Genomic DNA, 12025 nt, shown 5'->3' with positions numbered 1-12025 from the left:
TATTTGATCTGTCATAATCCGTGTTCCCAGCACTGATAGAAAACATCATACAATCTAGAATATCTGGCACTGTAGTTTAGACTTTAGATCAGCTTTATTTTTTGCCATTTTAAGCCTTGGATTTTCTCTGCCCATATGGGATTTCAATTTTGTTTAGATACTTAAAAGCAACTTCTATAATTAATGTGTGTCTTGGGCAGTTTGAACTTTCAAGTCGAACAAAATATGCACTCACTAATTCCAGCATACAAGCCATCCATTCAAACAAATACAATTTGGAAGACATAGGATTACTTTTAAGATCAACAATAATTTTAACCTTTGAATTAATGTAGTATTAACTTTTAAGATCTGGGTCACCGTGAACTGGTATTTCTTATAGATATACCTCTAGAGCTTTGAGAATATTATTGTTAGTTATGTCATTATTAAAATTTTGGATTAGTTTATTTTAAATTTTTTTTTTCTAATTTCTTAAGAAGATAAAGTAGATTATTTCTTGTAATTTAATTTAAATGTCCCCAATACAAAACTCCTTGTAATGAAAATCATGCATATCCTTTGGCAGATGGAGGGGGTAATGTTTTTCTTATTCCTTAAACAGGACTTTTCTTATTCTAAACGGACTAACTAAATTTTATTTATATGATGAAATACCATGGTGTAGTTACTCGTAATCCATAAATATGATGAATATGATCAATCAGCAGCACTATTACAAGTATAGTTGGATTATAATTATCCAATATCCTTCTTTGCTGTAGTTAAGATTATCTTTTGTTCAAGTGGTCAGATTGTGCTTCTTGGTCCCAGTTCTAACACTCCTCTCAAATATTAATTTGAATGCAATGTGTCTGCCATAGCAGAAGACCTCCCATGTGTGAATTGACAAATATGTGAAGACATTAGGGGGTCCATATAACATATTTTCAATGTCCAGCAGTGCAGTGTCTGCTTTTACTTTTTTTGGACCAAATTTCATCCAAAACCCACTCATTACTCCGTGCTGTCTATCTGTTTAAGTATGCTTTTCTATGTACCTGTTTGCCTTCGTTTTTCCAACAGACCCTTTTTGAGTCTTTTAAGGCATGAAGAACTGGACGAGGATGACCATCAACAAGGCTTCCCACAGCAGCCAATTATATTGAAATGTTTCTTTAATTGTTATTTTTTTTTTTTATAAATTATGGGCAACAAAGCGTTTTAGTCAGCAGAATTATTATAAACGGTAAAGTTTTCTATGTATGATAAAATTTTCTTAAGTATTTAAAGCAGGTAGATACTCATGATCCTAATTCAAATCCTTTAGTTAAGTTGAAACATTCCAACACCATTTGATTCACAAACTTTATGGTACTTTAATTAAGTTATTGAATGCATATTAATGATACTTTAACATAAGAAAAAAAAAATTGGACTGGGTGGTTTGATTAGAAAATCGAATCAATTATGGTCTCAATTGCCAGATAATATAAAAGACACTAAGGCATCTATCTCAATTTTTTGAGAATAATGTGCCAATTGTTGTAAATTCTCTGATAGGTATCTTCAGTTCATACGAATAAAAAAGATAATAACATAAAAGTAGAGAATAGTCGTTGAAGTCAGTTCAATGTTGATTATGCATAACTTGAATTTTAAGTGTGATTTTTTTTGATAAATTATAAAAAAATATAATTTTATAATAAAAGATAATGTTTTGAACAATAAAAAAAATTATATAAATCACTTAAAAATGTTTGCAAACATAATTTGTAAGAACTAAACTTAAAAAAATCACAAGGACAAAAAACAAAAAAAATGCTAAATTGCAAGGATTAAGAAAATATTCAAACCTTTATACTTTTAGTTTTTAATTAGGTATTTGATAAGAGAAATGCTAAAAACACAATTTCTCATCGGCTAAAATTGCTTGAAAATGATAAAATTTGATGGATTCTATATCATATTTAATGACTATCTCTCCTAATTTTATAGTTTTCAATAAATTTTAATTCATTAGAATAAATGTGTTTAAAAAAATGTATTAAAGAGTGTGTTTCTACCTATCTTCTTTTGATAATTACTATTTTATGTTTGATTATAATATACTATCAACCTCTCCTGATTGAATGTTTATAATTGTTTAACATAAAAAGGTAGATTTTATTATTTTATCAGTCATGTGTATTTTATTACAATTTTACTTAATACCGTGTTGAACATTTTTGGTTTTTATCATTTTCTATAATTTCCAGGTTTTTCAATCATTTTTTTTAAATTCATTTTAATTTTATTCAATTTTTTATTGGTCAACTCACAAAACTAGTCTATGTTCAAAGCACAAGCAGGTAAAAATAAGAGAATAGATAAACAGGGTACATCTGACTGTGGACCAGAGAATTAATAAAGTTGCTTTGATAAAATAAAAGTACATTGAAAACACTTCCGAGTTTTGACAGTAACCCAAACATGCACACACTTTTGTTTTAGGTCAAAGCACCCTGAACAAAAAACTAACCATAGTCTTAGGTTGCAACGAACTATAAAGCATTTTGGAAAATTACTTCACACACTAATGTATTTGCTTTGGTGTGTTAAGTAATTACCTGCATTTTGTCGTAATTCGACATTTTGATCCAACTATGGATTAAATCCATATGTCCTAAAAAATAGAGTCAGAAAAATGATATTTTTGAAAAAAAAAAAATCAAAAACACATAAGAAAAGCATATAAATATCAGGGGAGTGCGAACAGCAAAGTCAAAATCTACACGGGCTCCAAGGTTTTAATAATCCCAAAATGAAGGTTGAAATCTTGTATGGATACTGGATGAGATCCTTTAGATTTTTTATTTATTATTATTAAAAACAATTTTTGCTTTAACTTATACAGTATTTTCTTCACTTTTCATACAGGCCATTTAACTTTTGCAAATAAAAATATTTATGTCATTTTTATATTTTATATATTGGAAGAAGCAAAAGTATGAGCAAATATTTTTATATAATATGTTTTTGAATGCATATGATAATTTTTAAATTATTAGAAAAAGATGATAACAAATTAGCAGGTAAATTTTTCATGTGCAAATATGATCACTGTAGCTTTTAATTTAAAGAATTCAAATTGTCTGAACACTAACTCGTACGTGAACAATCATAATCATTATAACTTGAATGAAAAAATGATTGAAAACTCGAAATGCCCGTAGATATATGGCTTAAAATCAGGTCCTTCGAGACTCGAATAATATTTGATACATGATACATAGTTTTTAATTTAAATATTTTTTAAAATATAAATATATATTTAGAATTATAAGAAAAATATAAATTTCAGATATAAGAAGAAATTTAAATTTTTTTAAAGCATCAATTTTAGATTATGTTTTTTAACTGAACTTTAATATAATATTTTACAGTAATTAATTTAAAAAGTTTAAACTCGTAAGGAAAATTTTCATTTAAAATAATTTAAAACAATTAATAATTTGAGCTTTTTTTAAAAATGTGTATTAAATAATGAAGTTATGTAACATGAAAAGAATTAAAATACAGTAAAAGTATATTTTGACATTTAAATATAAAAGTGAGAGGATTCAAATTTACAATATTCGAGATGATTATGATTTAAATAGATAAAAGATAAATACTTCTTATTTTAAGAACTTTATATATATAAAAGATCATTTGTTAGGTGAAGTATGAGGTAATTGTGTTTTTTCTCTTAAGAGTTCAAAATTACTTTACTTCAACGTTTAACAGTATATATTCGTTGTAAATTTTTTATACAAGTGTTGGATTTTTACTGATAAAAAAATCACTTTAGTTTAAAAAACAATTTCAAGTAAATTGATTTTACTTTCATATAAAGAAATTTGTTTGAGTTAGAGGGTGTTTGGACACCAAACGACACTTGAATAAAAAATTTCAATTCTATACTTTTCAGAAAAAACGTGCATGAAGACATGTATTCTCTTAATATTTAAAGAAAAATGTGCCGTATACATTTAATATGTTATTTAACACCTAAAAAATAATAAAAAGATAGAAGAAATAATAAATATGATAGGATATTATGATATGATACAACAACAAAAGATAAATGAAAGATTTTAGTAAAATGTTTAAAATAAGATAAATGCTAAGAATAGTTAAAAATTTAAAGTAAAACCATTTTTATTAAGAGATAAAAAAATTAAAAAATGAAGTTAATCATAATTTTTTTATGTTTTTCTATAATTTATGTAATAAATATTTTAATATTTTAATTTCTTAATTCTAAGACCATTAATTAACAAATGTTTCAAATAAAAGTTAGTTTATGTATCAAACCAAATGCTACACCGTTATTAGTTATGAATGACGTGATTGAAAGCGGCTTCAGGTTTGCAATTACTCACAGCAGCAGGTTTGCACGTGAAAGTGTAGTTGAATCTCACTACTGAGTACTCACCATTCACTGAACGCAAAGTGACAAAACTCAGATAACTTGATGCATTATTTGAGCAGTAGTTGCAATTAAGCCCCTGAATTCAGTATATAACACCACCCCAAGAGCCACACTTGCTTCATTACTCACTCATTTCTGCACATATATATATATATATATATATATATATATATATATATATATATATATATATATAGTGCATACAATTACAATTGAGAGTGCAGAATTCGTGTTTGTGAACATGCATGGAGATGAGGAAATCATGTGGGTTGTTCTTCTTGCTAGCTCCTCCTCCTTGTCTTTGCTTCCCGTAAGATCATTAATTTATTTTGCTTCTTAACCTCTTAATATCCTATATATATTTTTCATCAACAAATATTACTTTCTCTCCGTTTTTAATCATAAAACTTTTTTTAACTAATTCATCCCTCTTAAAAATAATTAATTAATTTAGTTGATTATATCAAAAATATTAATTATTTATATTATCATAATTTCAAAATTATTCTTTTTTATCCTTCTATTCACGAATTTAAATCACTTGTTACCTTCTTCCTTCTTCTTCCCACTTGTCGTTTCCAGCCACCTCCTTCCTTTATCGGTGCATCAAGTGCGATCCGTGTGTCCTTAAGTCCAATTTGCAATTTCTCACATTTGAAGTCAACAAATCTGTGTTGCTGCTTTGCTTTGTCCAATATTCTTTGATTTGGGAAAATTGCTCATGAGTGTGAGATAATAAATCAATTCCCACAACTTTAGAGGGAAGAGTTGGTGCAGAAGTTGAAAGCAGGAAGTAAGAATGACTTTCTATGGTTGAAAAAATATGAGGCAGGAGATCGTGTACTGTGACCACAACTTTGCTTTGGTCTGCAGGCCAGGAACGAAGGTTTCTTCGGTGGCAAGTGCACCAAGATTTGTTGACATATCAATCTTCACATCTCAGCTCATCAAACACTACCTACTCTTGCTATAAGCAAATTATTTCCTGTCCTAATTCTCGAGGAGGCAATTATGTTGGTGAATGTAATAATGAGTTGAACTACTCGATCCTAGGCAAGACGATGGATAATTCAAGCCAATAATAATCAGAATACCAAACCTAATAAGTAATAAGATCCAGAATAAGGAAATAATAAATGATCTACCTCCTCATGCTGAAAGAAAAAAAAAAAAAAGAAACAGAGAAGACACAAGAACTCCTTTTCGAAATAGATTTGAATGGGCACGTAGATTATCTAGCCAAAATATAAGCTCTTGGAGAGTGTCAGCACCTTCAAGAAGGCATTATTATATAAAGAAAAATATTTATTAATAATTATAAAAAAACTATATTCAATTTCATTTATAAAAAAAAAGTTTACTATTTTTTTAATTTCATTTGTTAGTTCATAAACATTTTTTGTTTATTGACCGGTCAACGTCCTATAACTTTTTCCCTCTTTACTTTTAATTCATTAAATAAGACAAAGTTCATTAAAAAAAAGGGACCGAAAGTAAAAACGAAAAAAAGCTAAAAAAAAACTAAAAATAAATTTCTTAAAAACTTTTAGGAACTAATACTAAACAAAAAAAAACTTTTATGATTAGTTTGTTTTCGGCATTTTAAATTAGTTCTGCAAGTAGGTCTATAATTAGGCAATATAAAAAGTCAATAAAATTTAGAATCTATTTAAAAATTTCTAAAAATTTACATTTTACATTTGTTATCACCACAACTAATGTAAAAAGTCTAATATTTAAAAAATATTATTTATACAATAACTCATATAAAAAATTATACAACTAAAAGTGAGAGTACGAGATTATGAGACGTAATAAATAATGGGATAAAGATAAAAAAAAATATATTCTATTAAAAAAATAACTCTCAAAAAATAGAACTGCAACTTGCTTTTATATATATATAACACATTTCATCTATCAAAATACAAGTTAATTTTATTTCATTATTATTATCAATATATAGAAGCTTATTCTTTCCTTTAAATACCTCTCCTTCCCTTTTTTGTTTCACATTTATGTTATTATAAACCTTTAATCACTTGGATTACATTTATGACAAAGCTATACTACCATTGCTTTATACACTACAATGCCTATTTTCTATAGGGTCGATGGAACCTAGAAACTATACTAAGAAATGGGTGTCAGTGTATACAAAGCAACGGTAATAACTTTATTAGCGAGATGATTGAATTTAACTCAAGTTGGATTAAGGTTCAATTATAACAAAAATGTGGAACAAAAAAAGAAGTAAGTGGAATTACTGTAAGGGGACGTTTGGTCTAAGATTTTTTTATTTTTTTTATGTTTAAAAATTACGATTCCTAAAAAATGATGAATTCTGATAATCATGATTTTTAAGAATGACTATAATTTGTTTGATTGGTCATACACTTTCCTAAAAATATTATATAAGTTTCTTGGTAAATAAAGTTTTTTTCTATCTATTTTTTTCCTTCTCAACCGGTAGGATTTTTATATTTTAATTTTATTCTTTAGCCCTCCCTTCTATTTTCACTATCCAAACAAAGCGTAACCACTTTAAAAAATTTGTTCATGTTAATTAAGACCAATTAATGTTAAGATTAAAATGATTGACAAACTGAAAACTTTGTAATCTCAAGAATAATTTATTTATTTTTAATAATTAAAATGATCAACTTCAAATTCACTAGGAATTATAATGAGGGTTTACTCAATCACTAGTCAAAGAATACATTTAACAACATTCTTTTATATGAGAATCAATATTAAAAATGTGTGACATCATTTTTGTAATTTAGGATAACTTTTTACATTGATTTTAATTTGAGTCAATGTAAAAAGGCTTTTTTACATTTGTTATAATTATAATTAATATAAAATGTTTTTCAAAACTTACAACTTAGATTCATTCCACCCATACACTCTTTAAACATCATGTTCTTCATTTATCATTATAGTGTTGTGTTTGTGTCATTCATAATGTTCTTGTCACTATTATCATTGTTATTCCAATTACGAATTTCTCATATGTTTTCCTTTCTTGTCTCCTTCTAACCATACTCCCACTCTCTCTCAAGAATTTTTCACAACATGGTCTTGATTTAGTGGTTTTGCATGTTTACTAATGTAGTTTGTTTCTCATATCTAAGTTTTTTTTTATGTTTAAGACAAGCAAGAAATGTCAAATATGAATTGCAAGGGAATAGAGAGGCATTAGTGAGGGAATGGTGAGGGAATGGTGAGAAATAATTTGCGAGGAACAATTGTGAGGGATTAACGGCAGTTTAGCGAGAGGGAAAGTTGCAAGAAATTAGCAAGGGATACCATGTAAAGGGTTGGCAAGGGAATTGCAAGGATTAGCGAGGCAGTGTTTGGTCGCTAATTAGCTACTTGTATTTAGCAAGAGAAGATTCCCACGCTAAGTGCCTGAGGTTTTCTAGGGATTAGCAATGGAATGTTCATTCGCTAATTTGTAATTTTCTTTTAGTGCATGATGTGGTTTTCATTTTTTTTTTTCCCTCATATGTGGATGTTTTTTTTGGGAATTGGTTGTTCTAATGGAGAGATACACCAAACAACTATTCGAAGGAAGATGGGAGTGGGCTAAATATGTTAATGACACTTTCTACCTTGATTCTACTAATAATTGATGTAAAAAGTTTCCTCAAATTCAACTTACAACGGCGAGATCTATGTTGGTTCTACTAAAAGGCACAATTTAACCGATGCTAAATGTAGTGAAATTTAACTTAAGTGAACAAAAATATGCTAATTAGTTGTTAGAAATAAATTAATTGAAAGTAATAAAAAACATAATAGGTGTAAAATTTAAAGAGACGATTTTTCTTTAATTTTTTAAGAATATTATTAGTAAAAAAGAAATATCTTTTAGAGCTTAAAGCAAGGCTTTAACCCCTTACCCTAAGGTCGGCTTTATTTTTCGATCTTTTAATTTAAATTATGTGCCATTTAGGTCTCTTAAAGTATTTTTTATTCACTTAAGTTTTTATTAAATTAAGTAAATTCGGTTATTCTAAAATCTTTATATTCTCTCAAGTTCAAATAGAAGAATTAAATTAATTCATGAAAATAAAAACTAAAATTTCCGATAAATCAAATAAAAAAAGCAAAAATAATTTCCATAAAAGTAACTTATACTTTTGAAAGAAAAAAAAAGACCAAATTCTAACTTTAATTGGATTCACAACTCACTTAAAAAAAATGGATCCAGAATTCTGCAAGAAAGTACTTTAATAATTTTCCGTCAAAAGTATATATATCACTCCCGAAACTAGATCCCTCCCTGAGCAGTGAGCATCGTTGCGAAAGTGCCGTTGATTAGCTCCAAACTCTGTGTACCAACAAGCACACTTTTGAGACAAATTATAAGCTTAATTCTGATCTTCATCTCCGTCCCATAACCTCTTTCCAGCTTTGCTATTCTTGTGTTCTGAATCTTTTGTCGAGAATCAGCATTATTTTTTCTCTCTAGCGATTAGCACAATATATATATATACGTGCCCTTTTCGATGAATTGCATGTCCTTCAGTATGGAATGTGTGCCCTGTATTCAAATGACCGACCATTTTCTGCCACGCATATGGACATCCATGTCGGTCGCTAGCCTTTCACGTGAACAGATTCCTTAACCAGGATTTGGCTCTGTGACAGAACAAAGTACACAGATATAAAACTTGATTGAAAATTTAAGGAATGTTTTTAAACTTTAATAACTAATGCATTATACATTACTATAAATTACTATTTAAAAATTCTTCTAAACTTTGTAGCTATTATTTTTTAATTAATAACTATAATTTCATTTTTTTAAAGTAAAATCTTACTTTAAACAGGTAGATAATGTATATAGATAATCTCAGCAAGAGCATCTACAATGAGAATTGATTAATAAAAATGTTTAATGTTACTTTAGATAAATCATATTTTACAATTATTTTACTTTAATACATTTAATTTTAAAATTTTCAGTTTGTTCCTTTATGTTTTTAAATGTATTATTCTAATTTTTTTTTAATTTTTCATTAAAAATGTTAGTGTTCTAATAACTTTAAAATTTTAAAATAATTTAATGTCACTTTTGATTTATTATGTTTCATAATTTTTCGTTTTGGTATATTATGTTTTAAAAATTTCATGCATATTCTTTATTGTTTTACTCATTTTTTTTAATTTTCCATTAGAAACTTAGTATTCATCAATGTTTTAAATTTTAAAATAGTTAAGTTAACATAATGACTACTAAAAATTATCACTATCTTTTTTACTTAAAAAATTAAAAATCACTAAGTAAATAAAAAAAAAATCTGAAACCACAAACAATAACAATTAACCTTCACTCTTATGTTATTTTTAGTGATATTATCTTCATTCAATTTAATCATGATAATAATTCTATTTACCAACTTTTTTAAATCACAATGAATAAGAGTTCATTCTCTTCCGTCGTTTCACCTCTCAGTGCCGACCCAAAAAGATCATTGTCCCGCTCATGTTTCCACCAAAAATTTTAGTGATTCTAACGAGATCACGTGTTGATATTGTTCAATATGTGTTATGTGTGATGCTGCATTTTTTACCTTTTTAGATTTATAAGAGGTTGGAGGAGATGACAAATTTTTTAGTTTTTTCTTTTTAAAAATAAAATAAAGATAGTGATGATTTTTAGCGGTCATTATGTAAAGTTGATTATTTTAAAAGGTTTAATGTCACTTTTGGTCCATTATATTCCATAGTTATTTTACTTTGGTACACTAAGTTTTAAATATTTCATTTTGATTCTTTATGTTTTTGAGATATATCATTCTGATTTTTTTTATTTCTAATGAAATATTTTAAAAATAACAAAAATGATACATTTCAAAATCATAAAGAATTAGAATAAAACTTGATGTGTTAAAATAAAATATAATGAATCAAAAGTGACACCAAGCCTAACAAAAAAAATCATTTTGATATGTCACATGTGATTTTGAGTTGCTCGAAATTGGAGAGAGATATTTATATAAGTAATTATTGCTCATGAGTTACTTAACTTTGTATTAAATATAGGAGACAAAAATATAATATTTGGGAGTTAAGCAACTTGTTAGTAAAAATGCCTATTGGAGAGAAAATTAATTAAGTTGTTTAAGATTGAGATCAAATAAATTAGGTTAGTTATATCAATACCATTAGAGATGCTTTAATGTGTGACCAATGTTAGCAAACTTAGATTTACGTCTATATTAAGATTTTAAACGAAGAATTTACTAATGTAAACCCACTTGTTTTTTTAGTAAGAGTGTGTTAGCAACTTGCACCCGGATATATTTTAAGAATAATTGATAGTTTACTAACATACACCACCTTTAAAACAAATGGATCTAAGTTAGTAAGTTCTTTTAAACTATAGTGTAGTTTTTTAACCAATGTTATCAAACTTAGGTTTACGGTATAGTTTTGGAAAATTTCAAGTACTTACCGTTTAATCCTTTCTTAGCTAGCTATAAATATATAGAAGTACCTAACCCGTTTGTTTATGTTGAGTGTTATTGTTATATATTGATCTAGGTGTGGGTGGTATACGTAATTAGCTATGGACAAGGCACGATTTGGGCTTTTCTTCATGTTGCTCATTCTCCTTGCTTCTCGTAAGCCTCTATCCATGCATTTACGAGTCAATAATTATACATACAGGAATATTAATAGTACGTGTGTATGTAATTAACGAAATCTATTTAATTAAACTATTGTTGTGTTAACGCAGAGAGAAAAGATCACAACGGTTCACTATACTAAAAACGTAGTTCAGCATACACAGTTACGACAGTTTTATTAAAATCATCGACCATTTCATTTTGACGACAGTTTTTTTAGAACTGACGTCAATGGAATGTCCTGAAATGTTATTATTTTAGTAGTGTGGTACAAACAGAGGGAAGCTAGGCACTGTGAGTAAAAGAGCCATCGATTTAAAGGGATGTGCCTCAGTGAGCACAACTGCGCTTCGGTTAGCCATCTTGAAGGCTTCACAGGTGGCAAGTGTTGGGGATTTCGCAGACGCTGTTTCTGCTCCAAGCACTGTTAGTTGGTTACATGCAATTTTACGTACGTCTGGTTGCTCTTTCACGATTATGTTTCAGGGATTATGAAATAAATACCCTTAGGTTCAGTTGGGTTGATTGCTTTGATCTACCTACCTCGTATCTGTTTCAATTTGGTTAGCCATTTTTTCTAGTGTTGTGTGTTTCGCTTTTGCCATCAAAAACTACTGAAACTACACCTTCTTCATTTCTTCTTCATTATCATTGTTACTATTATTATTATTTTTCTATTTTTTTTTGCTTTATTGTTGTTATTAATTTGCTTCTGGTGCTACAAAGATGTTCTGGATTTCTGGTACAATAATTTTCAGGATAAATTTAATAATCTATTCCGACCCTGAAAATATGACATACTGTCACATCAGCCTTTAGTAGTAAGGAAATTCAAACCGCAATCTATCAATCACTTTATTCTATTTTTATTTTTTTTGAAGGGGTCACTTTATTCTAATTATTATATATAATGTATAACTTAAGTAATATATTAACTGTTGGAACA

At 27.7% G+C, this 12025-nt stretch overlaps 1 pseudogene; it reads left to right on the top strand.

Annotated features, from left to right (window-relative positions):
• The first annotated feature begins 4680 nt into the window (after positions 1 to 4680).
• On the top strand, positions 4681 to 12025 carry LOC113001494 (defensin Ec-AMP-D2-like; annotated as a pseudogene).

The sequence above is a fragment of the Glycine max genome, chromosome 4, assembly GCF_000004515.6.
Source record: "Glycine max cultivar Williams 82 chromosome 4, Glycine_max_v4.0, whole genome shotgun sequence".
NCBI lineage: Eukaryota > Viridiplantae > Streptophyta > Magnoliopsida > Fabales > Fabaceae > Glycine > Glycine max.
The sequence above is the reverse complement of the archived record's forward strand: the minus strand, read 5'-3'. Positions and strand labels throughout refer to the sequence as shown.